Source organism: Phocoena sinus, chromosome 4 (assembly GCF_008692025.1).
Source record: "Phocoena sinus isolate mPhoSin1 chromosome 4, mPhoSin1.pri, whole genome shotgun sequence".
Lineage (NCBI taxonomy): Eukaryota > Metazoa > Chordata > Mammalia > Artiodactyla > Phocoenidae > Phocoena > Phocoena sinus.
The window spans coordinates 13,321,363-13,346,416 of NC_045766.1; the positions used below are offsets into that span (position 1 = coordinate 13,321,363).

The following is a 25,054-nucleotide window of genomic DNA, read 5'->3' on the forward strand; positions in this document are numbered from 1 at the left end:
TAAAAGATAAAAAGTTTGTACAAAGGAAGTTGGAAATTTCTGGCTGATAAAACCTGAATATACAGGACCGGAGAAATAAAGGTACATATGAGAAAGTGCATGTGTGTGTGTATTTTTGTCTATTGGTGTGTCTGTGTGTGACTGTGTGTGGATCTGTGTGTGTGTGTGATTGGGGGACATCTGGTGTGGGGGTGTCTTTGGGTGTCTCTGGGTGTGTGGTTGTGTTTGTGTGTGTCTAGTGCAGGCAGGGTGGGTTTACATGACACATAGTTCTACTGTGAGGGAATTAATAAGCCAAGGCGCCTCCATGAACCTGAGAGTGAGTGCCTCCTTAAATTTTGAGCCCTAGGCACCTTGCTTAACTCACCCTAGATCCAGTCTTTTAAAGAAGCTGCCAGGAAGAACAAAAGAAAAAAAACAGGGGACACCTGGATTTGAACCAGGGACTTCTTGATCTGCAGTCAAATGCTCTACCACAGAGCTATACCCCCTGATGCTATTAATACCCCCTATAAGCCCTTATTCCACTTGTATGAGTTTCATCATACTTCATAAATATCTGTGTGGCTGAGATTCCTGCTAGATTTAATTTCATGCCTGATTCCCTTCTAGCCACGTCACCTCCTACTTTTCCCAGAGCATGTATGTTCATTCTCTTCTCAGAACTTAAAGCTCAGTGCTCTATTCTCAGTCTAACCCTCCAGTGATTAAAATACACCACCAACTGCCCATAAATCTCCAGGCACATCAGTGAATTTTGTAAATATCATGGGCTGCCATTAAGCATTGGACATGGAGGGGGTCTTAACTGGGAATTCACAACTGGACTACAGAGGTTTATGTACAACTCTGAATTACAGGCAAATATTGTATGTGTGCATGGATTGTATATTGTACATTATTTCATCAGATTTTCAAGGGGATCTCATCCAGGTGGACAGTCTCATTTACAGCTGGAAAAAAAAAACAGTTAAGAAGTCCAAAATTCACCTTTGAACACCACTGACTCCTAGTTCCTTGAGTTCCAGTCTGAGAACTTTCAATCTGTGTATCTCCAAGATTGAGAAGAAAGGTCAAGGAAATCTCTGTCACTGCAGTAAGTTCTCCCTGATGAAGCCTGGCAGCTGCTGTGAAGCTAAGGAGCCCACAGCCCCCAGAGTTCCAGCTCACAGCTCTCTGAGGGCTGTAGACGACCCTTCCCAGCCGCTCCACTCTGAGGTTCTACAGAAACTTCAGTTGCAAACCCAGTGTGCCCCAAACTACATTTGCCGCCTTCCTGCTCAAACCTGCATCTACTCTTATTTTGCTCTGTGGTAATAATAATAGTCTATATTTACTAAACATTTGCTATGTGCCAGGCTCAGTACTAAAAGTTCTAGCCATAACTTCCTGCTGAATCATCACCAAAAACTCCCACAGGACAGGTATTATTGTTAGCATACTGATTTTGCAAGTAAGGAAACTGAGGCACAGAGTGGCCATGCAGCTGGGAGGTGGTGGGACCAGGATTTCATTGTGGGCTCAGAGCTGGGTGCCAGGCCTGCCTATGTAACCATCTGATCAACCTCCTCCCTGTCTTGGTCGGTGACACCACTGTGTACTGTCATTTGGCCAAAGCATGTAACATAACTCAGCTTCTTCCAACCTCTCCTCCCAGTGCAAGTTAATCACTGGGTACTGCTGATTTTAGCTTTGACATCACTTAATCCCACTCCCACTCTGGCACCACAGTGCCACCACTTCCTAAATGGCCTCCCAGCCTCCACCCCTGACATCCATCTCCTACTGCTTCCACAGCAGTCATTTTAAAACCAAGTGCATCTAGGCCACTCCTCTTAAAGGCCTTCATGAAAAACTGCAAGACTCTCAGCACAAGAGTTCTTATATTTTGATCCCTGTCTGCCTCCTCAGCTTCAGCCTCCTCTGCTGACACTCCCCATAGCACATTTTGTGCTCCAGCTGCCTCCAACTGCATTCATCTGGCTCCAGCCTCTGCCCATGCAGTTTTCTCTGCCTGGGACCCAACCCTCACTCATTGCACTCCTGCCTCTCCTCCACCCTCCCTCTGGTACGATAATGTTCTTCTATGAGACCCTGACTTGCCATCAGCTCCTCTTGGAAGCCTCTTGTAACCTCCCTCCTCTGGACAGAGGTAATAGCTGCCTCCTCTGTATTCCTGAAGCTGGCCCAGCTCGGTCCAGCTGACAGCTGTCTGACTTCTTATTTTACAGGCCTGCTTCCTGGCTGAGAGCACACTGAGTCCAGAGGCTGTGTCTTATTCACTTCTGGGTTCACACTTTGCACAGTTCGGGCATGTAGTAGGGGCTCAGTGTATGTCATTCAAGCTGATTTTAAAATGCAGCAGTGCCTGAGCTGCAGGCATGAGTTAAACCTAGACTAAGGCCTGACCTCTGGCCCCAGCCTCAGTCCAGAATGCAGGCACCCAAGGTGGGGTGCTCGCTGCAGGCAATGAACTGGGGATGGAAAGGTAATAGAAAGTCCTCAAGCTTTAGATCAGGAAAGGAGTGCAGTTCCCTAAACTTTAGGCCAGTTCATGTTTATCCAGTGTTCTGTGAACAAGGACTCTATTCCCTGACTGCCCCCAGGACACTGTAAAGTGTGGGCACCATCACTAAGTTACTGGGTTTGCCCTGCAGCCAAATGTTCTAAAACTCTATGGACCATTCTAGCACCTTGGGAGCATTGCTAAGTGGAATTTTGTGACAAAGATTTTAACAGAAGGAGAACAGAATGAGTAGTATAATGAAGTCATTGAGAACCATGCTCTGAGTTCAAATCCTGGACCTGAGCTTTGTAGCATCTCCAAGTCTCAGACTCCTCATGCAAAATGGAGATAATGTGTCTTGTAAAATTTTGATGAGAAATGAAGGAGGTAATTAACATAAAGAACATAGTCTGCCACCTGGCATATACAAAAGGGAAATTAGTGATTATTCAAAGAGCCATGAGCCACAGAAGATAAAAGTCAAAATCAATACGTATTTTTCTAAGTCATGAAGAATATGCAGGGGGCACCTGGATTTGAACCAGGGACCTCTTGATCTGCAGTCAAATGCTCTACCCCTGAGCTATACCCCCACTAACATGGACTTGTTTTCATAATCTCTCTCTCTCTCAACGTTATGATTCTAAACACCAGTAACTCAGGGGAACTATAATTAGAGAGAATGCTGCCTGGAAGAAGTCTGGGCATATCAAGTCTTAGAATTTCATTATGAAAAAAGACCTGACTCCTGAGAATTAAGTTCTCTGAGCCTAGAAACTTAGACTTTCCATACCCAAAGCCTCTGCTGTCTGCCATATCTCATACAAAGTGAACCTTGGTTCCAGATAAAAATCCTCAGGTTTTCCACAAATAGCATCATCAGTATAATGTGATGATTGGATTCCTGTCATGTTTCCTTAGCCACGGCTCCCAGCAACTGAGATCCTCATTGCTCTTCTGACTTCACAGAACTGAGCTCATAACTGGCAGTCAATAGACATTTGTTACATTAAACTGATTCTGGAAAAATTTTGTATAAATAATGATTTGTGTGAGATAGCTTTTCCAAGACATAACTGTAAGATGATTTTACACAAAGTCAGATGGTCAAGGAGATACACTCTTATGAAACCTAACTTGCCTGAAACTGCCAACTCCAAAAGGTCATTTGATGAAGACAAATAAGGCTCCAAACAAGAGCCTCTTAACTGATTAAATTACCTATCCTATTCCTACCACCAAAGATTCCTTTTCACTTCCAAACACAACCACTGTTGGAGCACCCTGTATCTCTGAGCATCATAAACATCTCTCCTCCCTCTGATGAGCTCTTCAGGTGCTTCTCATGGAAACTTACTTGCTTAAACCTGTAAGGAAGGCTCTCTTCTACCAATTTCCTGACAACAAGCATTATTGAGATCTTTTCAAAGGATCCTAGTGTGTAATGGTGGTGGTTGGTTGGGACCCCAGGAGAGGGGAGAGTCTCAATTACATTCATTTTCTTCCCTACGTCAGGCTGGAATTGAGAGCTAAGAAAAGAATCACATGCATTCTTTGCTCATTGTTCTTTTCTCACCCTGGATATTAGTGGGAGTAGAGATTTTAGCAGTAACAGATGTCCTGTGTGCTTCATATTGAAGAACCCCAGTGTTGGAAGGGATTTAGAGATCATTTATTCCAACCACTTCCTTTGCAGACTAAGAAGCAGATGGAGTGAAAATGAAGAGCTCTGCTTAAAGTCAGACATAACAGTAGCAAGAGCAGAACCAAGGGTCCATTCCACTGCCAACTCCTTAGAGGCTCTTTGGAAGCCCCCAGCGCCTGGAATGATGCAGGTGCTCAATAAATGTTTGTGGGATAAATACCAAACTGTAGTTATATAGATAGACCAAATGTCCTGGTTTGTTGGGAATTCTTCTGGTTTTAGCACTGAATGCCCTGCGTCTCAGGAAATCTCTCAGAAAAGCAGGCTGTGGTTGTTTGGTCACCGTAGATATGACCTTATTTTTTCTCATTCATAGTATTTCCAAAACCTAATCATTCACTTTCCACTTTCTCATTTTTTTTAACCATTTTGCGTACATCCTATACTAGTATTTACTTAATATTTGTCTTTAAATCAACTTAATTTTTTTTTATTTACCCTCATCCTAAGCAAAAATATCCCTGAAATCATGCCAATTATATTTCTTTGTACTGCACATCAAAACAAATACAGAGCTTTGAGTATTTGTTAAAATTGCATTTAGCACATGTTACACTTATAACTTGCCATGCACCCTTCTAAGTGTTTTACAAATACTGATTCATTTAATCCTTAAGACAACTCAATGAGAGAGGAACAATTATCATCTTTACTTTATGATGAGGAAACTGAGGCACAGAGAGGTTAAATAACTTGTCTAAGGTCACACAGCTGTTAAATTTGTCCACGGTCCCCAAAGTCATCTTGGAAACACTCAGTGATAACCACAGTGTGATAATTAATTTTATGTGTCCATCTGAATGAGCCACAAGGTGCCCAGACATTTGGCGTCATTATTCAGGATGTGTCTATGTGGGTGTTTCTGGATGAGATCAACATGTGAATTGGTAAAGGAGTAAAGCAGATGGATCCTCTCTTTTTAGGTGGGCCTCTTCCAATCCACTGAAGAACTAAATAGAAAGATCAAGTAAATGAAAAAGACTGCAAATAACAAGTGTTAGAAATGATGTGGAGAAAAGAGAACCATTATGAACTGTTGGTGGTGATGTAAATTTGTGGAAGAGTATGGAGGTTCCTCAAAAAACTAAAAATAGAACTACCATATGATCCTGCAATCCCACTTCTGGGCATATATCTGGACAAAACTATAATTCAAAAAGATACATGAACCCCCTATGTTCATAGCAGCACTATTCACAATAGCCAAGACATGGAACCAACCTAAGTGTCAATCAACAGATGAATGGATAAAGAAGAAGTGATATACACACACACACACGTACATGTGTGCAATGGAATACTACTCAGCCATAAAAAAGAATGAAAGTATGCCATTTGTAATACCATGGATAGACCTGGAAGGTATTATGCTAGGTAAAATAAGTCAGATAAAGACACAAGCTATATGTTATCACTTATAAGTGGAATCTAAAAAGGAAAACAAATGAAGGAATATAACAAAACAGAAACAGACTCAGATGCAGAGAACAAACAAGTGGTTACCAATGGGGAGAGGGAAGGGAGAGGGGCAAGAGAGGGGAAGAGGTTAAAGAGGCACAAACTACAACTACTAAATAAGCTACAAAGGTATAATGTACAGCATAATGTACAGCTACAGAGGTATAATGTACAGCACAATATAGCTAATATTTTATAATAACTTTAAATGGAATATAATCTATAAAAATTTTGAATCACTATGTTGTACACCAGAAAAAAATGTAACATTGTAAATCAACTATACTTCAATAATAATAAATAACAAAGAACAAGAGGGACCTCCTCCTGCCTGACTACTTTGAGCTGAGACATCAGTCTTTTCCTGCCTTTAGAATCAAACTGAAACATCAGCTCATCTGGATCTCCAGCTTGCTGACTACAGACATTGGGACTTTTCAGCCTCCATAATCATGTGAGTTAATTACTTATCACAGGTATTTTTATATACATTTTATTGCTTCTTTTTCTCAGGAGACACCTAATACACAGGACATGCTCTGGGAAGAATTGTTGGGCCTGTACTGGCCTTGAGGCTCCTGTTCATATTGTTGAGATTTCATTTACTTCATGAGGCCCAGAACAGCACCTGCCACAAGATGGGGGTTCAGTAACAATGGTTAAGCTGACCTGTTGTTGTATTCCTAACTCCCTGCTCCCTTCACACACATGTGAATTTGCTCTCATTGTCAAAACATAAACAAAAGTAAAAGTTCATATATTTTTAAACTATAAGTTACAGGAGCCAAATAATCTGGCTTGAGTTCCAAAGATTTACGTTGCAAGAAAAAAAGTTCTAGACATCCGTTGCACAACAATATGATTATACTTAACACTAATGAACTGTACACTTAAAAATGATTACTATGATAAATATAATGTTATGTATTTTTTACCAAAAATAATCTATGCTCTAATATTAGAAAGAACTTGAGTAATAAAGCACCCCACCTCAATAAAACAAATATATGCACACTGCAGAAATGGCAGGAACACGTAAGCACTTGTCTCACTGGATGGCTCCTAAAGTCTGTTTGTGAACAGACTTTGACTGATTCACAGACCAAGACAAACTCTTCCTCAAAATTTATAGCAAATCCAATGCCTCTCACTGTTCCCAACAGGGCACAGCACAACGTGACGTTCTTCATTCTCTAGATGGTCACTGTGTCATTGATTTTAGCCCCTTTTTGTTGTACTCACTTAACAACAAAGCAAAATAAAGCTAATATTATCCTCTATTTTTTTGCTCTTGGAGATTCAGCCTCCGGATTGAGTCCCGTGTGCAAACCTGCAAATACATCTGTCCTGTGTCCAGGTTTTCTCTTCTGTTGGCATGTGGTCCAGGAAAGACTTGCAAGTTCTGTTAAGCCTGCAGACAGATAAGAAAGTTGGGGAGTGTACATGTTAGTTTTATTAAAGGGGAGGGAGAAAGAGCGTCTCAATCAAAGGGCAGCCAGATGAATTGTCAAGGGGAAGATGGGCCAAAAGGTATGTTTATATCTCAAGATGTAATAAGGAAGAACAAATCTGACTTGATATTAGATGTGTTTCTTTTACTTTAACCTTGGTATTACTTTTGCTTCAAGTTAAGAATGTTGCCTATAGCCTGAAATATACAGGATAGCCCATTCTCAAATCTCTGACATTTAAGGGTATAACACTTTTCTGCTCATATAGAGGTAAAAAGTTGCAGAATAGAGAATAACATTTGTCTTATGGGAGATTTACAGGAACATGGTGATCTGACCTACGTGGACAGCTGCAAAAACAAAGGATTCCTACACCAAAAAGTTTGCAACAACCAACCACATCCCTCCTTCACCTTGCCTTTAAAAACGTTTTGCTGTCTACAACTAACAAATGCTGGAGAGCATGTGGAGAAAAGGGAATCCTCCTACTCTGTTGGTGAGAATGTAAGTTGGTGCAGCCACTATGGAAAACAGGATGGAGGTTCCTCAAAAAAATAAAAATAGAATTACCATATGATCCAGCAATCCTACTCCTGGGCGTATATCCAGATGCAATGAAATTATAACATTACCTAACACCATACACAAAATAAATTCAAAATGGATTAAATACCTAAATGTAAGACTGGACACTATAAAACTCTTAGAGGAAAACATAGGGAAAATGCTCTTTAGCATAAACCACAGCAAGATTTTTTTGACCCACCTCCTAGAGTAATGAAAATAAAAATAAACAAATGGGACCTAATTAAACTTACAAGCTTTTGCACAGCAAAGGAAACCATAAACAAATGTAAAAGACAGCCCTCAGAATGGGAGAAAATATTTGCAAATGAAGCAACAAAGGGTTAATCTGCAAAATATACAAACAGCTCATGGAGCTCAATAACAAAAAAGCAAACAAACCAATCAAAAATGGGCAGAAGACCTAAATAGACATTTCTCCAAAGAGGACATACAAATGGCCAAGGGGCACATGAAAGGATGCTCAACATCACTAATTATTAGAGAAATGTAAATCAAAACTACAATGAGGTATCACCTCACACCGGTAAGAATAGCCATCATCAAAAAATTTACAAACAATAAATGCTGGAGAGGATGTGGAGAAAAGAGAACCCTCTTACGCTGTTTGGTGGGAATGTAAATTGATACAGCCACTGTGGAGAACAGTATGGAGGTTCCTTAAAAACTAAAAATAGAACTACCATATGACCCAGCAATCCCACTACTGGGCATATACCCACAGAAAACCATAATTCAAAAGGACACATGTACCCCTATGTTCATTGCAGCACTATTTACAATAGCCAGGACATGGAAACAACCTAAATGTCCAATGACAGATGAATGGACAAACAAGAGGAGGTAACTGTATACAATGGAATGTAACTCAGCCATAAAAAGGAACAAAATTTGGTCATTTGTAGAGATGTGGATGGACCTAGTGTCTGTCATACACAGTGAAGTAAGCCAGAAGAACATCATATATTAACACATATATGTGGAATCTAGGAAAATGGTACAGACAAACATATTAACAGGACAGGAATAGAGAGGTAGCTATAGAAAATGAACATGTGGACACAGAGGGGGAAGGAGAGGGTGGGACAAATTGGGAGATTAGGATTGACATATATATACTACTTGCATAAAATAGATGGCTAGTGGGAACATGCTATAAAACACAGGAAGCTCAGCTCGGTGCTCTGTGATGACCTAGATGAGTGGGATGGGGGATAGGGTGGGAGGGAGGTCCAAGAGGGTGGGGATGTAGGTATACATATAGCTGATTCACTTCATTGTACAGCAGAAACTAACACAACATTGTAAAGCAATTATACTCCAATAAAAAAAAATACATGTACCCCTATGTTCACAGTAATAGTATTCACAATAGCCAAGACATGGAAACAACTTAAATGTCCATTGACAGATAAATGGATAAAGAAGATGTGATACAAATATACAATGGGATACTACTCAGCCATAAAAAGGAATGAAATAATGCCATTTGCAGCAACATGAATGCAACTAGAGATTATCACACTAAGTGAAGTCAGAAAGAGAAAGACAAATACCATATGATATCACTTATATGTCGAATCTGAATTAGGACACAAATGAACATATCTATGAAACAGAAAAAGAATCATGGACATAGATGGTGGTTGCCAAGAGGGAGGGCATTGCGAGAGGCATGGAGTGGGAGGCTGGTGTTAGCAGATGTAAGCTTTTGTATATAGAATCGATACAAAACAAGGTCCTATGTTATAGCACAGGGAACTATATTCAATATCTTAAGATAAACCAAAATGGGAGAGAATATTTTTTAAAATGTATAACTGAATGACTGCTTTACAGCAGTAATTAACACAACATTGTAAACAAATTATACTTCAATTAAAAAAAGTGTTTTGTTGAAGCCCTTCAGGGAGTTTGGGGTTTGGCGGGCACAAGCCACCTGTTCTCCTTGCATGGCCCTGCAATAAACATTTCTCTGCTCCAAACCCCAATGTTTCGGTCTGTTTGGCCTCATTGTGCATTGGGCACATGAACTTGCATTCCGTAACAAAGAAATTTCAAGGGAAAATCATCTGCTTTATGTTGCCCCAAGGTCATGATGACTGCTGTTTTTTACTCTCAAACTCACTCTCTCTTTCTCTTTGTCTCTCTTCTCTTTCCTCTGTCTCTCAAATTAATCAAAGTTCTCCCAGGGTTCAATTTATTCTCTAAATGAAACAAAAGCTCTTTTACAAAGTACATTCAAGCTAATCTGACTGCACTGTTCTAGTTTAGAAGTTATAATTTCAGGTAAAGATATGCCTCATTTATGGAAAAATTTGCTCCTTAAAAGTTACTGTGTAACGCCCTCATCAGTGTGCCCTTCCATGAATGCCTCTGCTAATTTGCTTCATGAAATATTGTCCTTCCTGACATACACAACTCCTTTCTAAGCTTTCCTAAAAATCTCCAAAAAAACAGCTAACCCACCAACCCCTTGGCTAGCACACTGAATATATGGTTATTGGGAAGATAAGGAGGATAATTTAATTCATAGATGTGGTGGTGGGTATGAAGTGTCTTTAGCTAAAATGGAACAACATTTCCTACAATTCCCTTCCCTGCATGGTTCTGAGTTAAGGCTGCACCCACAGGAAAGTGTGCAGGAGACATGAGTGTGGAAGTGATGTGTTTCAGGGAAGGTGCGGCTGCAGTACATTCACACTCACCAGTCTCATGGCCCACCCTGGCTTTGGGCAGCCTCAGGCTCACAGCTCTGTCCACTTCCCACTGGAACTCCTTCTTAGCTCTCTGAATCCTGGGCCAGGTTCATGAGCAGAGTTGGAGTGAAGTGTGCCAGCAGGTCACGCACATTGTTGAGGTTGGAAGTTTGGAGGCATTGAGAGACTGTTGTGGGTTCCAGTTTGTCTTTGTGGTTCTACTTTGTCCTGTCTTGCCCCTGCTTCACATTCATCTTCCCTTCTGGACTGCTGACCTAAGTGTCCTCAGGCCCAGCACAGACACAGGGTAGCAAACTTACATACACTACTCAACCAGCTCCCACAATTGCATGACATCTCATCCCTGTAATAAATCCTTTATAACGCTTACATGGTCCTACTTTTCTGCTTGAATCTTAACTAGTTACTGGAGGAAGTAAGCCAGCAAACAACATGTGGAGGCTGAAATTCTTTGATCTGCTCAAATCCTGCTTTGTAAAGCCCTTCACCTCAATGGAGGGTAGTGGCATCCAGACTCAATCTCTCATTTTCTCTGGAGCCTCCCTGAGAAATCTCTCATTTTCTCTGGAGCCTCCCTCCAGAGCCTTTCTCTGGAGTCAACCGGAAGAACGACTTCTGGCTTCATTGGCATCTCTGTCTACAATCTCACCCTTATCTCTTTCTCTCTCTATTCTGCTTCCTCAGTCCCCTGGTACTCACCACTGTCCAGCCATGCTGGTTCATGTCTCTTTAGAGTCCCTTCATATCTGAAATAAGACAATGTATATCGAATCACAATTCCTTACTTCAAATATTTATAGTTTTTTATTTCTCACTAAGCTTTATTTAGCAATAACTCTGAAAACTTAAGACCTGAGAATCTCTCCTCTATGGTATAAGCAGAATATGGGGCTAGCAGTCAGCCAGAGCTCTGCTCATTCCATCTGACCTTTGAGCAAACCCCTGAATCTCTTTAAATCTTCCAACCTTCATCTGCAGAAAAAAAGAACTGGAATTAATGACCTCTCAAGACCCCTCCAACTTCAAACATTCCATTCAAAATAAACTTCTAAACAATGCTCTAAATACACTAAGAGAAGCTTCATCTTTAAAGAAGCTGGAAGTAAATATTTCTAGAAGCAAATACTTAGACTTTTGTACACTGTCAAAGATATGTCGAACACATAAAGCTGCATGAAAGCTTTTTGTGGAATGAAGCTCAGAGCAAATTGAATACCAATTACTGTTACTAAAGTAACTCTCATTTTTAGCATACTATTTACACAGTTTTTGATCATTTATTTTTATATTGATAGTCTTGCTTTTTTCTTAACGTATACTGCTTCAATCCCATTTGGAAGTACGTGATATATAAACTGTAAGGAGCTAATTAAAATGTCCTAGTAGCTCTGAATAAAAACTAATTCAGGTTAAATTACTGTGCCACCTGGAAACAGCACGTTAGTACATTATTTTAATATTGCTGTGAAGAATACAGCTCTCAAATGGCTCTGATTGATTTCTAGGAAGTGAATTAAGCTTGGGGAAAAAAACAAGCATGAAGTTTTTGCTGATTTGACCAACTTCACAGGGAGTGAAATAGCTTCACTCTTTGTATATAATAAAATTCCCTCATCTATCTGGATCCTCCACTCTATCTCACTTTGTGTGAGGGATATTGGACACTAATTTCTGTCTGGTCCCCTCAACAAGGATCAGGTCCATATGTCTCACTTTATCACCAGTCTCTATGCCCAGGAACGGCCAGATTCCTGCTCCAAAACCAAACCCAGGGGTCAAAGCTCTGCTCCCTATGGACAGGTAGCCCAGGTGTTGGCTGCCTCCCTTCCCCAAACTTCTTGCATTACCTGTGAGTCTATTTCTTGTGGACACAGAAGAGTATCTCTGAGGATAAAACTAAGATCCTGAAAAACAAACAAAAACCTAAGATCCTGGAGAGCAGAGTCAAGAGCCATGGAATTAATATTCCCAGATAGTAGCACTGAGCCCTAATAAGAAACTAGTCACATGTGCCTTGATGGATTTCAGAATTGCAAAGGCTCAGTGGCTGCTGTGTGCATCTTGTTTTCCATCTTTTTTAATGGGACTGTCTGTTGCGGTTACCCCATGCCTGTCCCACCACAGTGGGACAGATAATCTCTTCTGTTCACAGGTCTTCAGATTGAGAAAAATGGTACCCAAGGACCTGGATTTGAGGAAACCAGGGAGCCTCATTTGCACCTAGACATTGAGGCTGAACCTGATTTCATAATGGCGTGAGACTTTTGTAGGGGCTGGCAAGGATTAAATGTTTTTTGCATATGGGAGGAATGCAAACAATTGTGGTCAGAGGATAGATTTTGTTTCAAAACATGACCTCAAATTTCTTTATCACTTCTCCCATTGAAAAGTGGTGTCTATGTCCCCTTCACTTGATTCTAATCAGGGGCTTGGACTTCTACAACTAGGAGAGTATGGCAGAAGTAATGCTGTGTTACACCCAAGGTTAGGTCAGAAAGAGATATGTAGCTTCCACCTACTTATCTTGGGATTCTTGCTCTTGAATCCCAGCCACCATGCAAGGAGGAAGCCCAAGCTGCCATACTGAAAGGTCATGTGTAGGTATTCAGGCCAGCAGCCCGAGCTAAAGTCCAACAAGACAGGTGAGTGAACAAATATTTAGGTCATTCTAGCCCTAGCTGTCAAGTCATCTTCAGCCTTCAAATCCTCTCAGCTGAGGCCCCAGACAATGTGGACCGAGACAAGCCATCTCACACAGAATTCATGAGCATAATAACTTTTGTTTTACACCATTAACTTTGGGATGGTTTATTTTTCTGCAGTACATAACTGGAACCACCTATCTATATTTGCCATTACTATTGTAGCTGCTGGGGCATTCCACCACTTCATTCTTCAACCAGGACTGGAGTTTGCAGTGCCATTGGGTCCTGTTCCTTTCCTGTCTTGCTGACTATCTCCAACCACCATCACAACATATGAAGCTAAGATCCAGACCCTGTCCCTCCCCTTACTGGCTCTGATTTGACATGTTAAACTGCACTGCCTTATGGATGAAACCCAAGATAGCACAAACACAGTGGTGAGTAACATGATTATGAGTAGGCAGTAAATAAGGCAAAGGGAGACAGAGTCTAATAGTTGACACTTGGCAGTATGGTATGATGAGCTGAGCCTGAGACCTCTGAATTTTTTGTTTTGTTTTTACTTGCCCTGGTACCTATATCTAGAAAGTTACACTACATCTCCAGTTTCCATTTCATCCAGGACAAGGACCAGTGGCCAGTAGATGGTGAGCTTCTGGCAAATCTCCAGCTTCACTTGGCAGAACTCCAAGCCAGACACCATTGCCTCAGACTCCTCTAGACAAGCCAGGATTTCCCATGAGGGAAGGAGTGCAGCTAGTAGCAATACTTTCTCACACTTTCAAATTTCCTGGTCAGCACCCACCACCCCTTCTACCCATTCAGTCTCAGTCTCCTTTGCGTCTGAGATATCAAGGCTTCAAGGAAAGTGAGATGTTCTCCTCCCAAAATGGGATCTGGCACACAGCCCTGTGTCTCATTATGCCAGTCTATTACTGAATCAGCTCTTTTTACTGAAAAGCCATGTGTCACACGTGTACTACAGTAGTCCTCAAATTAATAACAATGCCAAAAAGAAGACCTAGAGTTGGGGGAAGGCTGTGGATTAATGAAATAACCACTAGATTCACTAGATTGCCAGCTAATAAGGCATGTGGCAGCAACTCCTTCCCACTGTCCTGACATCTTGGACATCGTGATCTAGAAGGCATCTGTGGGGGGCAATATGGCAACCCAGCAGAGAGTAATGAGACCAGGGAGGAAAAGTGGAAATGGCGAGACAGTGGACCCTGCATCCGAGAGCTGATTCTTCAGGTTGACATGGTTGGCATAGAGATTTTAAATGAAACTTGGCAAAGGCCAGGTTATTTGACCATAGTCTGAGCCCTTGACATCCACAAGGTCTTGGGTTTTTGTTTCTTTGCCCTCACTTATGTTCCCTTACTTCCCAAGAACTTCAAAAGAAGCTTAGGCAGTTGGGGGAGGAAGAGAGTGGGAGATCAAGGAGAATTTAAGTCCTAGATCTAAACTTTGAAACCCTAAAATATTGTCTGTTATAAAAAGATGTCCCACTTTCAAGAACCCAGTTCTGTAAATAGTTTTCAGAAGTCAGGAGACTCACCGAGATTGAACTTGGCTGTCAAAAGTTTCACTTTCCTCTTCCATATTTCATAGTGCCACCCTCTATGGTTTTCAATCTCTAAAATTCTAAATTAATGTGGACATCTGCTTCTAGCAAATATAGTCAGAGCTGTCCTACCACCAACAATGTGCACTCATAAAACCAAAGAAAGAAAAAGAAGGAGTAAACAAGAACAACTCAGCACAACTTCCAGGAACCAGAACCTTTCACAACTAACCGTCTTGCATCAGCCCCATCCTGCCTCCTCCCACTGAGTCTCAATCTAATGTCATAATTCAACTGCAAATATACTTAATAGGAAACATCAGTCCCAGTCCTATTTGTTCGGTAATCACTCAAAAACCACCGAGTTTTGGTCAGAATAGAAAAGAAAAACAATGAAAACTATGTGAACACACACTACACTCAAGGATTCTGTACACCCCCAACCATTTCAGCCACACAAGCTTCTAATGAGGAGAATATAACTTCTTCTGTGCAGGCTGGCACCTGGCTCCTGGCCTGATGGTCATCAGGTCTCCCTGACTTAGCTTCCACTCTAGGCCAGAGTTGTCCATTGGAAATGTAATGCAGGCCGCAAATGCAAGCAAAATTTTTAATTTCTAGTAACCACATTTAAAAAGTAAAAAGAGGTGACATTAATTTTCATAATACATTTTAATCTGATATATGAAAATATCATTTCAATATGTAATCAGTATGTAGCAACATGTGGCTGGTATGCTGATAAGCTTGTCCTCATTTTTATGACAAAATATGTTTCTTTCTAAGAGAAATTGCCTGTCCTGGGTTAGGCTGCTGAAACGGGAACTGAAAGTGGAAGTTCCCTGGAAGTGAGCTTGCCATGTAAAATACAAGACACCTAGTTAAATTTGAATTTCAGATAAACAACAACTAATTTTTTAGTATAACTGCATCCCAAATATTGCATAAGACATACTTGTTTTTTTAAATTGTGGTATAGTTGCTTTACAATGTTGTACTAGCTCCTGCTGCACAGTGACGTGAACCAGCCGTATGTATACACATATCCCCTCCCATTTGCATTGACTGCCCATCCAGGTCACCACAGAGTACCACAGAGTCCCCCATGCTATAGAGCAGGGCACAGGACATACTTATCTGCATTTCAATTTGGTAAATCTAGCAACCTGTAAAGCATTATTAGAATTGAGTCCTTCTTTAGCTAAAAGGGAGTATGTACGTGTTGAATAAACATAGCTCTCTCCCCCCAAGGCCACAATTAAGGTAATGGGAGGGGGACATATTATCAGGTGGCCAGTAGAAGTATGAAGGGCCAAGATGTGTTCTACCTTGGCCCAGCATAGCCAGGAAGGTACTGGCAATCTCACAAAAGAAAGGAAGGAAATGGAGGCACAGGGAGAAAATATGGCTGGTACTTGGGGCAGCAGAAGGTGAAGATGCCCCAGGTAGTCAGAGCAGGCCTACTGGGGAAGCATTGCTTTCAGGGTGAGAAACACCCTTTTCAAGGATGAGTAATGAGGGCACCTGCAGGAAGGTGCACAGGCTGAGCAGCAGGGGTCACTGATGCCTCTGCAGCCCACTCTCCACCCTGCTTTCTCTTCTTCCCTTTCCATGAATTTTACAAACTTTCTGTATATCCCATAAGAATAAGCATTTTGCAAGATCTTGATCTTAATGTGGCATCTGCAGCTTTCCAATTCGCTATGGATTTCCTTTACTAATAAAGTTATCTTTTTATTTTATGTGCTAAGAGTACTCGCAATGGGTGAGGAGAGAGAAGCATTGAGTTTTTCAATTTATTAGATATTCCTTTGTGTGCTCAAAGTGAGAAGGATGAAACATGCCCCCCAGTTTTTAAAATTCCTAACAATTCCAAAGCAGTAACCTGGTTAAAGCTAAGGGACATGGGGATTACAGAACTTTTGGGGAGATGTGTTTTCAGTTGGCTAGGTGTTGAAGACCTGTAAACCTCAAAGGTAAGATCGAGAGTGTCTGATACAGTAGGTCAGGATAGGACTTAAGAATCTGCATTTTTAACCATTTCTCAGGTGATGCTAACACTGCTGGTCCAGAGACCACACTTTGAGAACCACTGCCTTAGACAATGAGAGAGTTCCCATGGAGATTTAAACAGCACCTGTTGAGACTTTTTATTCTGTTCTATAGTTACAGTTTCCTCAAATTGGAAACCCAGAGAATATAGACTGCATCAGCAGTGGTCCTGCAGAGCCAGAGGCCTCTGTTAATGATACAGTTGAATGATGTGGGTTTTCACATCATGAGTCAGATTGTTTATTTGGCGTTCTGGAGGCTGGAGGAGGAAGTGTCTCAAAGGTCATTCTTTGAGAACAGATATCCCGAGCTAGACATTTGTTACTTCTTGTTTCAATACTGCCCCTTCCACTCTCCATCATCCATTGTGCTTCCTTCTAATGAGCCCTTAAATTCCCTAGTCTGTCCCTCTGCCTCAGCTTACACTCAATCCTAGTCTGTGTCACAGAAGGGGTATTTTCCCTAGCCTTCCTCTAAATGATTGGCATCCAAAAATTCACATTCAGATGTAGGAAGCCTTTCATGCTCTTTTCCTGAGCATGGTGGTGGGGAGACCCACTTGGTAGTGATATCTTCTGTTCCCTGGGCTTAGTAGTTACATTTTGTCCAGAAGGAGAGAGCATCACTCATATCTGCCCCAGAAAAATGAGGAAGATGGAACTCTGCATAAGAGCAATAACAGTAAGACTCGGTGAGATTTTTCAGCACTGAAAAAAGGCATTTCCATTTTCTAACCTCTCCTGAGGCTATACCTTTTTCTCCATCAGCTTATCGACATCCACCCAGCAGGCTTCTGGGAGGCCAGCCTATTCTGCATTCTTCTCCAGCAAGTTCATCCCTTTAGAACTCTCTCCAAGATGTCCTGTCTACCCAGGTCCCCCTTGCCCTTCCTCCCAAAAGGAACAAACACTTTTCATTTAAGAACTTAATAACTAAATTAAATGGAGTTATAAGGGATTTCCAGGATCAAACAAAAAGAAGCCACAGAGGTTCAAAACACCTGACCACACTCTCCCAGCCTTTGTTTCTGTTCTGTTCCAAGGAACCAAGATACCCTCTCTGATCTTTTAATCCCCAGGGATACAGAACATCAAACCACACCAGCCATGTCATGCCCTTCCCTTGTCTAGAGGAGCCAGTCTTCCATGAAAATCACTTGATGCAGAGCCCTTTATTTTGATCAGAAAGGAAGTCTAGGGCAGACCAATAATGGTGAACTACAGTGACAGTGAGCTGCTTCCTTATCTCAAGTGGGAACATTCCTCAGGGGAACCTAAAAGGGGTCTTTGAGAGCCATGGAGAACAGCTTACTGGCTGCCACAGAAGCCTTGGTTTCCACTCAGTCTCTGCTTGGCGTTTTGCCCAAAGCTGTGGCTAGACAAACCCTATACTTATGCCCAATTATAGAATTAAAAAAATTATTGCTAATAAATGTGTTGCAATAAAAAAAATCTTAAAATGCAAGCAATTATTTTCCTCTCAGCCAGTATTCTTCATGAGGTCAGCCCATTTCCACATGTAGTGACTAATTTCTGGAATCCTTTTGCCATTTGCTTTAGATGTAATTTTCTCTGGATATAGAAAATCAAAACTAATATTATCTTTGCATATCCTTTTCTTCTTTTGAAAGGGAAATACTTTGTGATCTGACCTCTTCTTCCTCTATTTCACTGTTCTGATAACTAGTACATATTTCTCAAACTGTGGTCAATGGGATCACCTGCATCAGAAATAACTGGGATAAAAAAATAATAACTGGACTTTCAGTAAAAATGCAAACTCTTTACCTCATGCCAAACTTACAAGGGTGGGGAGGGACTTGCCCAGGGAATCTTTATTTCTAATAAGCTTCTTAGAAGATTCTTCTGCTTGCTGAATTTTGAGATCCACCACAATAGGTACAGATTATATTTATCCTGCAGGTATTTAATAGGCACCAATTTACCTGGAAGGCAGTTAGGAGGCAGGGGGTGTGGACAAAACTACCCGGCCTCTGGGGCTCCACTTCCTCTGCTGGTGTAATTATAGTGAAAAGCACAACTTTATCTAGATCGGATTCAAGAAGGGTCGGAGAAGACCCTTTTGTATTTTCCCAATACAGTTTACCCTGTCTTGCCTCTTCCCCACTTCCTAGTTTAGTGTGCCATTATCCCCAATTCATTCAACATCTTATTCTCTTTCATGTCTTGAGTCAGTAGTCATGTTACTATTTTCTTGTAACCAAACTTACATCTCCAAACGATTGCTTCCCAGTTAATACACAGTCTGTGACAATAACTCAGCTGGTGTTCCTAATCCCACCAACCTAACCCATCTTCCAATTTAGCAATAGCAAAGCTTGAATTATTGATACTTAGGGACACAGCTCACCATTTACCCTTTAGACCAGAAACCAGTTTGTTTATTCCTTTTTACAATGGCCTGGGATGAACTGAAAATCATCCTAGATCTTTATTTCTCCAATTAGACTAACATAATGCCTGTTCCCTCATGTACTTCAAATACCAATTTTCTCCCACCTTCAGGGTAAAGATAGTTTATTAAACCTTCTTTGTGCTGACTGTATACGTCAAACACGCTTCAATGGTAACACATATCATACTGCAATATAATATTTGTTTACCTCTATGTTTCCCCTTTTAGAAGATGAACTCCTCCTAGGCAGGAATCTTATCCATGACTTTGCTATCTCTAGTGCTTAACACCTTTCTGACACATAGTGGGCACTCAGTACTGTTTACGTGGAACTCAACTAGTCTCAAACTTTTATAGGTAGAGACGTATCTCATTTAATGCTTCCCCATAAAATGCTGATTCATTACGCCACAGTTCATTTCATAAATATTATTATATATATATATAATATGTATGAATAGTATGCAGTTAATTTCTGTTTGCATTTGGTCAGACAGCTGCTGCAGTCTAGAGCAACACTGTCTAACAGGAGTTTCTATAATGATGGAAATATTCTATGTCTATATTGTCCTGGATTCCAGATTCCTAGAACACCACCCTGTTACCTCACAACCAACCAATCAGAAGAAAGTCACACACCCTGTAGCCCTCACTGCAAAATTTGCCTTTAAAAATTCTTCCCTGATTAGTGTACACATGTGAGTCCCAATCTCCCAATTCACCACACCCCACCCCCACCCCCCATCGCCTTCCCCCATTGGTGTCCATACGTTTGTTCTCTACATCTGTGTCTCAATTTCTGCCCTGCAAACCTGTTCATCTGTACCATTTTTCTAGGTTCCACATATATGCGTTAATATACAATATTTGTTTTTCTCTTTCTGACTTACTTCACTCTGTATGACAGTCTCTAGATCCATCCACATCTTTACAAATAACCCAGTTTCATTCCTTTTTATGGCTGAGTAATAATCCATTGTATATTTGTACCACACCTTCTTCACCCAGTCATCTGTTGATGACCATGTAGGTTGCCTCCATGACCTGGCTATTGTAAATAGTGCTGCAATGAACTTTGGGATGCATGTGTCTTTTTGAATTATGGTTTTCTCTGGGTATATGCCCAGTAGTGGGATTGCTGGGTCATATGGTAGTTCTATTTTTAGTTTTTAAAGGAACCTCCATACAGTTCTCCATAGTGGCTGTATCAATTTACATTCTCACCAACAGTGCAAGAGGGTTACCGTTTCTCCACACCCTCTCCTGCATTGTTGTTTGTAGATTTTTCTGAGGATGCCCATTCTAACTGGTGTGAGGTGATTACCTCATTGTAGTTTGACTTGCATTTCTCTAATAATTAGTGATGTTGAGCAGCTTTTCATGTGCTTCTTGGCCATCTGTATGTCTTCTTTGGTGAAATGTCTATTTAGGTCTTCTGTCCATTTTTGGATTGGGTTGTTTGTTTTTTAAATATTGAGCTGCATGAGCTGTTTATATATTTTGGAGATTAATCCTTTGTCCATTGATTCGTTTGCAAATATTTTCTCCCATTCTGATGGTTGTCTTTTTGTCTTGTTATGGTTTCCTTTGATGTGCAAAAGCTTTTAAGTTTCATTGGGTCCCATTAGTTTATTTTGTTTTTATTTCCATTACTCTAGGAGGTGAATCAAAAAAGATTTTGCTGTGATTTATGTCGAGTGTTCTTCCTAAGTTTTCCCCTGTTTTATAATGTCCAGACTTACATTTGTGTCTCTAATCCATTTTGAGTTTATTTTTGTGTATGATGTTAGGGAGTGTTCTAATTTCATTCTTTTACATGTAGCTGTCCAGTTTTCCCAACACCACTTATTGAAGAAACTGTCTTTTTTCCATTGTATATTCTTGCCTCCTTTATCAAAATTAAGGTGACCATATGTATGTGGGTTTACCTCTAGGACTTTCCTATCCTGGTCCATTGATCTATATTTCTGTTTCTGCACAAGTACTATACTGTCTTGATTACTGTAGCTTTTGTAGTATAGTCTGAAGTCAGGGAATCCGATTCCTCCAGCTCCATTTTTCTTTCTCAAGATTGCTTTGGCTAATAAGAACCTGCTGTATAAAAAAATAAAATAAATAAAATTCTAAATTTCAGAAAAACTTCTTCCTGAAAATCATCAGGGACTTCATGTATTTTGAGCATAAGCCTCCTGTTTGCTTTGTTTGGCCTTCAATAGACCTTTCTCTGATCCAAACTCCAATGTTTTGGTTTCTTTGGCTTCACTGTGCTTTGGGCACATGAACTTGAGTTCAATGACACAGCCACTAGCTACAGTGTGTGTACATTGCATGTGTTGTGTATGTCTATACACATTGAAAAAAGAGAAAAAGAATGGTATAGAAAGTGATTAAAAAGTAACAGTGGGCTTCCCTGGTGGCGCAAGTGGTTGAGAGTCCGCCTGCTGATGCAGGGGACACGGGTTCGTGCCCCGGTCCTGGGAAGATCCCATATGCCGCGGAGCTGCTGGGCCTGTGAGCCATGGCCGCTGAGCCTGTGTGTCCAGAGCCTGTGCTCCACAACAGGAGAGGCCACAACAGTGAGAGGCCTGCATACTGCAAAAAAAAAAAAAAAAGTAGCAGTGATTATGTCCATATGTAAACTCACAGGTAGTGTTATTCACCAATTCTATAAGAACTTAAAGCAAATAAATTTTCCACAAAAAGCACACACTAAATAAGAAAAATCATTGTTTTTAAATGTCAGCGTATTCCTAGCCTTCAAGTATTGGGTACATATTGTAGGGTATGAACTACAAGATAAGTATGTACTTATTGCCATCTTGTTAATTATTTTCTGGATGCTTTTGTTCCTGTTCCTGTTAATTATTTTCTGGATGCTTTTGTCCCTGTTCCTTTCTTCATCTCTTGGTTTCTCCCCATGTGGTTTGATGATTTTCTTTAGTGCTATTTTAGGTTCTTTTCTCTTTATTTTTTTGTATCTATTATATGTTTTTGATTTGTGGTTACCATGAGGTTCATTTATAACAACATATTCATATAGCATTCTATTTTGTTTATGGTCAGTTAAATTTGAATGCATTCTAAAAACACTACATTTTTACTACACCACCTCACTCCCTGTTTCACTTTTTTGACATCATATTTTAAAACTTTTAATTTTGTGTATCTCTTAACTACTTATTGTAGTTATAGTTGATCTTACTACTTTTGTGAGACACAGCAAGGAGGCAGCCATCTGCACCCCAATGAGAGAGGCCGCAGAAGAAACTAACTCTGCAGACAAGTTGATCTTGGACTTCCAGCCTCCAGGCCTGTGAGGAAATAAATGTCTGTTGGTTAAGCCACCCAGTCTGTGGTATTGGTCTGGCAAACTAATACAAATACCAACATGACAGTGTGTTTGTGAGGACTGAGTGAGAAAAGTAAAGAGACAGGAGAAAATCGATATCTAAATGGTTGTCTTCCCATTCCTTTCCTGATTAGAAATGATGCATAACCTGCAAGTAGGCTATTTGGGCAGAAGAGAATAAGTTCAATGAGAGAAAGTATACACACTGACCCTGAGCCACTGAACTCCTGGAAAAATATTGCTGTTACAGGTCTTGAATAACCTAAGAAAGATTAGAAAAAGTAGTGTGGAGATGATTTCAGAAAAATTATTTTCTAATGTAAAATTATTTATAATAGATTTTGTGTGAATGTCCAATCTGTTGATTTGCTAAGGTCTGTCAAAAAAGGAAAGAAGGAAGGAGGGAAGGAGGAAGGGAGGGAAGAAAGAAAGATAAGAAAATGTGCAAGTATGCTATTTTTTTCCTGCAGATGAAGCAATCATAACTTTCAAATTAACTGGTGTGTCTGAATCAACACTCTGCACCCCAAAACCCATGAATTTTTCAATATAACCCATTCCATTTCTGCAAAAATTGCTTTGTTGTCAATAAATGAATCACACATTCATTTATCCATGAACATTCAGTGAGTACTAACAGCTGACCAGTTCTTGTGTTAAGTTCTGTATCTGTGATTTAGGCATGGAAAGTTTATATTTCATTCTCTTCCCAACCCTGTGATTCCAAAATTAGAAGCAGGCCCATCAGCTGCTCAGTGCTTAGTTCTTTGAAGTAACTGAGTGGACAAGTGTTTCATTTCTTAAGTCACTCTGTAGATTTTAGCCTTTCCGGTTTTCCTCCCCTATAAGACAGTTTCCATGGATCACCCTAGATGGCACTAGGCTGACTATGATGAAACAGTTTCTTAAAAATATAAAACTTTTTACCATGGAATTTGTTAAACACACACAAAAGTAGAGATGATATAATGAACTCGCATGTACCCATCACCCAATGTCAACAATTATCAACAAGTGGCCAATCTTGTTTACCTACCTCATCCATTTACCCCACCCTCTGGATGATGCAGAATGAAATCTCAGACATTTAATTTCATCTATAAATGTTTAGTATGTATCAATAAAAGGTAAAGGCGAGATGAGCACCTGACTGCAATCTATCAGGATTTTATTTTTGTTTTTTTAAATCTCTAAAGTTTAATTCACAAGAGTTATTTTTTAATGCAGTCATTCAGACTACTGCTTCATTTCAGAGGCTCGCAGCGCTTTGCTTTCTCTTCTTCACTGAACGCTGCACCCTGCGCCCCATCTCCCTTGTTTCTATCACTTCTACATATGTGTTCACTATCTGACCATAAAGTAAAAACTGACCTGATTCTGTTAGGCAACTTTCGGTTTTGTTACAGTTTTATCGCATCGTTTGTTAACACAAGGAGGAGCACTAAGGAGCAGTTGTATTTCAGACTAAAACTCTAGGTTATTTTTATGGGAAGTTTTCCATTCTAAGGGAATGTACTATGTACTCTTCCTAATTAATTGGGTTGTGACTCAATTTCATGCTCCCCCTGACCACACCTTCAGCCTAGAGAAGGAGCAGAGGCTGGAAAACAGCAGATTTCTGAGAAGCAGTGGTGGAGAGAATCCAGGCTTGGAGACACATGGGTCCCAGCCTTGATCTTGTCACTTGCCCTTGGGACCTTGAGCAAGTCACTCAGCCTCTCTGTGCCTCAGTTTTCTCCTCTGTAGCAGGAGAGTCATAGGACTTTATACCCTGCCCCACATCATCAAAGCAGCAATTAGGAGATGAAAGGGAAAAACTATTTCCACTCACAAAACACTGTATGCACACACAGTTAGGCAGTATGCATAGTGGTTCAGAGCAGGGTTCTGGTGTCAGACGATCTGGTGTGAGTCCGAGTTATGTGTGACTAAGCAGGCAGCTTTACCTTTCTGATCCTCAGTTTCAACATCTACACAATAAAGATAATTACAGAACCCACATCATAAGGTGATTTAACAGCTTAAAAGGCAGTGAGCATAAAGCACTTAGCTGGGTGCTTGACACATAGTAGGCAGTCAATCTATGGAAGTTTTCCTACACTTATCACTTCATTTCTAAGCTGAAGGACCCTAGAATTGCAGAAACGAAGTGGTCTCCAGAGAATCCTTCCTAAGAGAACCGTTTAGGGGTGTCCACACAAGCTCACATCTCTTTCTTGGACCAAATTAACCCCAGAGATTCCCTAAACCTCTCAGCTGGCCCCTTGAATCCTGGCTTTCCCAGGGTCTTTTAGACCATGCCTCATCTTCTCAGAGGGATATACGGTCAGAACCGTAATTCTGGACCTAAAACAAAGGAAAACTGAGCTCCCAGCTGAAGGCCCAGGAATTCACATTTTTTCCTCAGCCTTCTTTTATCCCATGGATCATCTCAAGCAGTCATGTCTAGGTATTGTTTAAGGGGAGTATTTCTGGTGTGTCACAGGTGGTGATGAGTTGATGTCAGTATGCAATGATTCCCTTGCTCCTAAATGTACTCACCAAAATGTTGATCGTCCATCTCCAAGAAGACTATAGCTGCCTGACTGGGGGTTTCCCCAA

General features: G+C 40.7%; 2 non-coding genes across 2 annotated transcripts; both read right to left on the minus strand.

Annotated features, from left to right (window-relative positions):
* Positions 1-419: 419 nt before the first annotated feature.
* On the minus strand, positions 420-491 carry TRNAC-GCA. The gene has a single exon. It is a non-coding gene; the product is annotated as a tRNA-Cys (tRNA).
* Positions 492-3,027: 2,536 nt separating this feature from the next.
* On the minus strand, positions 3,028-3,099 carry TRNAC-GCA. Its single transcript has one exon. It is a non-coding gene; the product is annotated as a tRNA-Cys (tRNA).
* Positions 3,100-25,054: the final 21,955 nt, after the last annotated feature.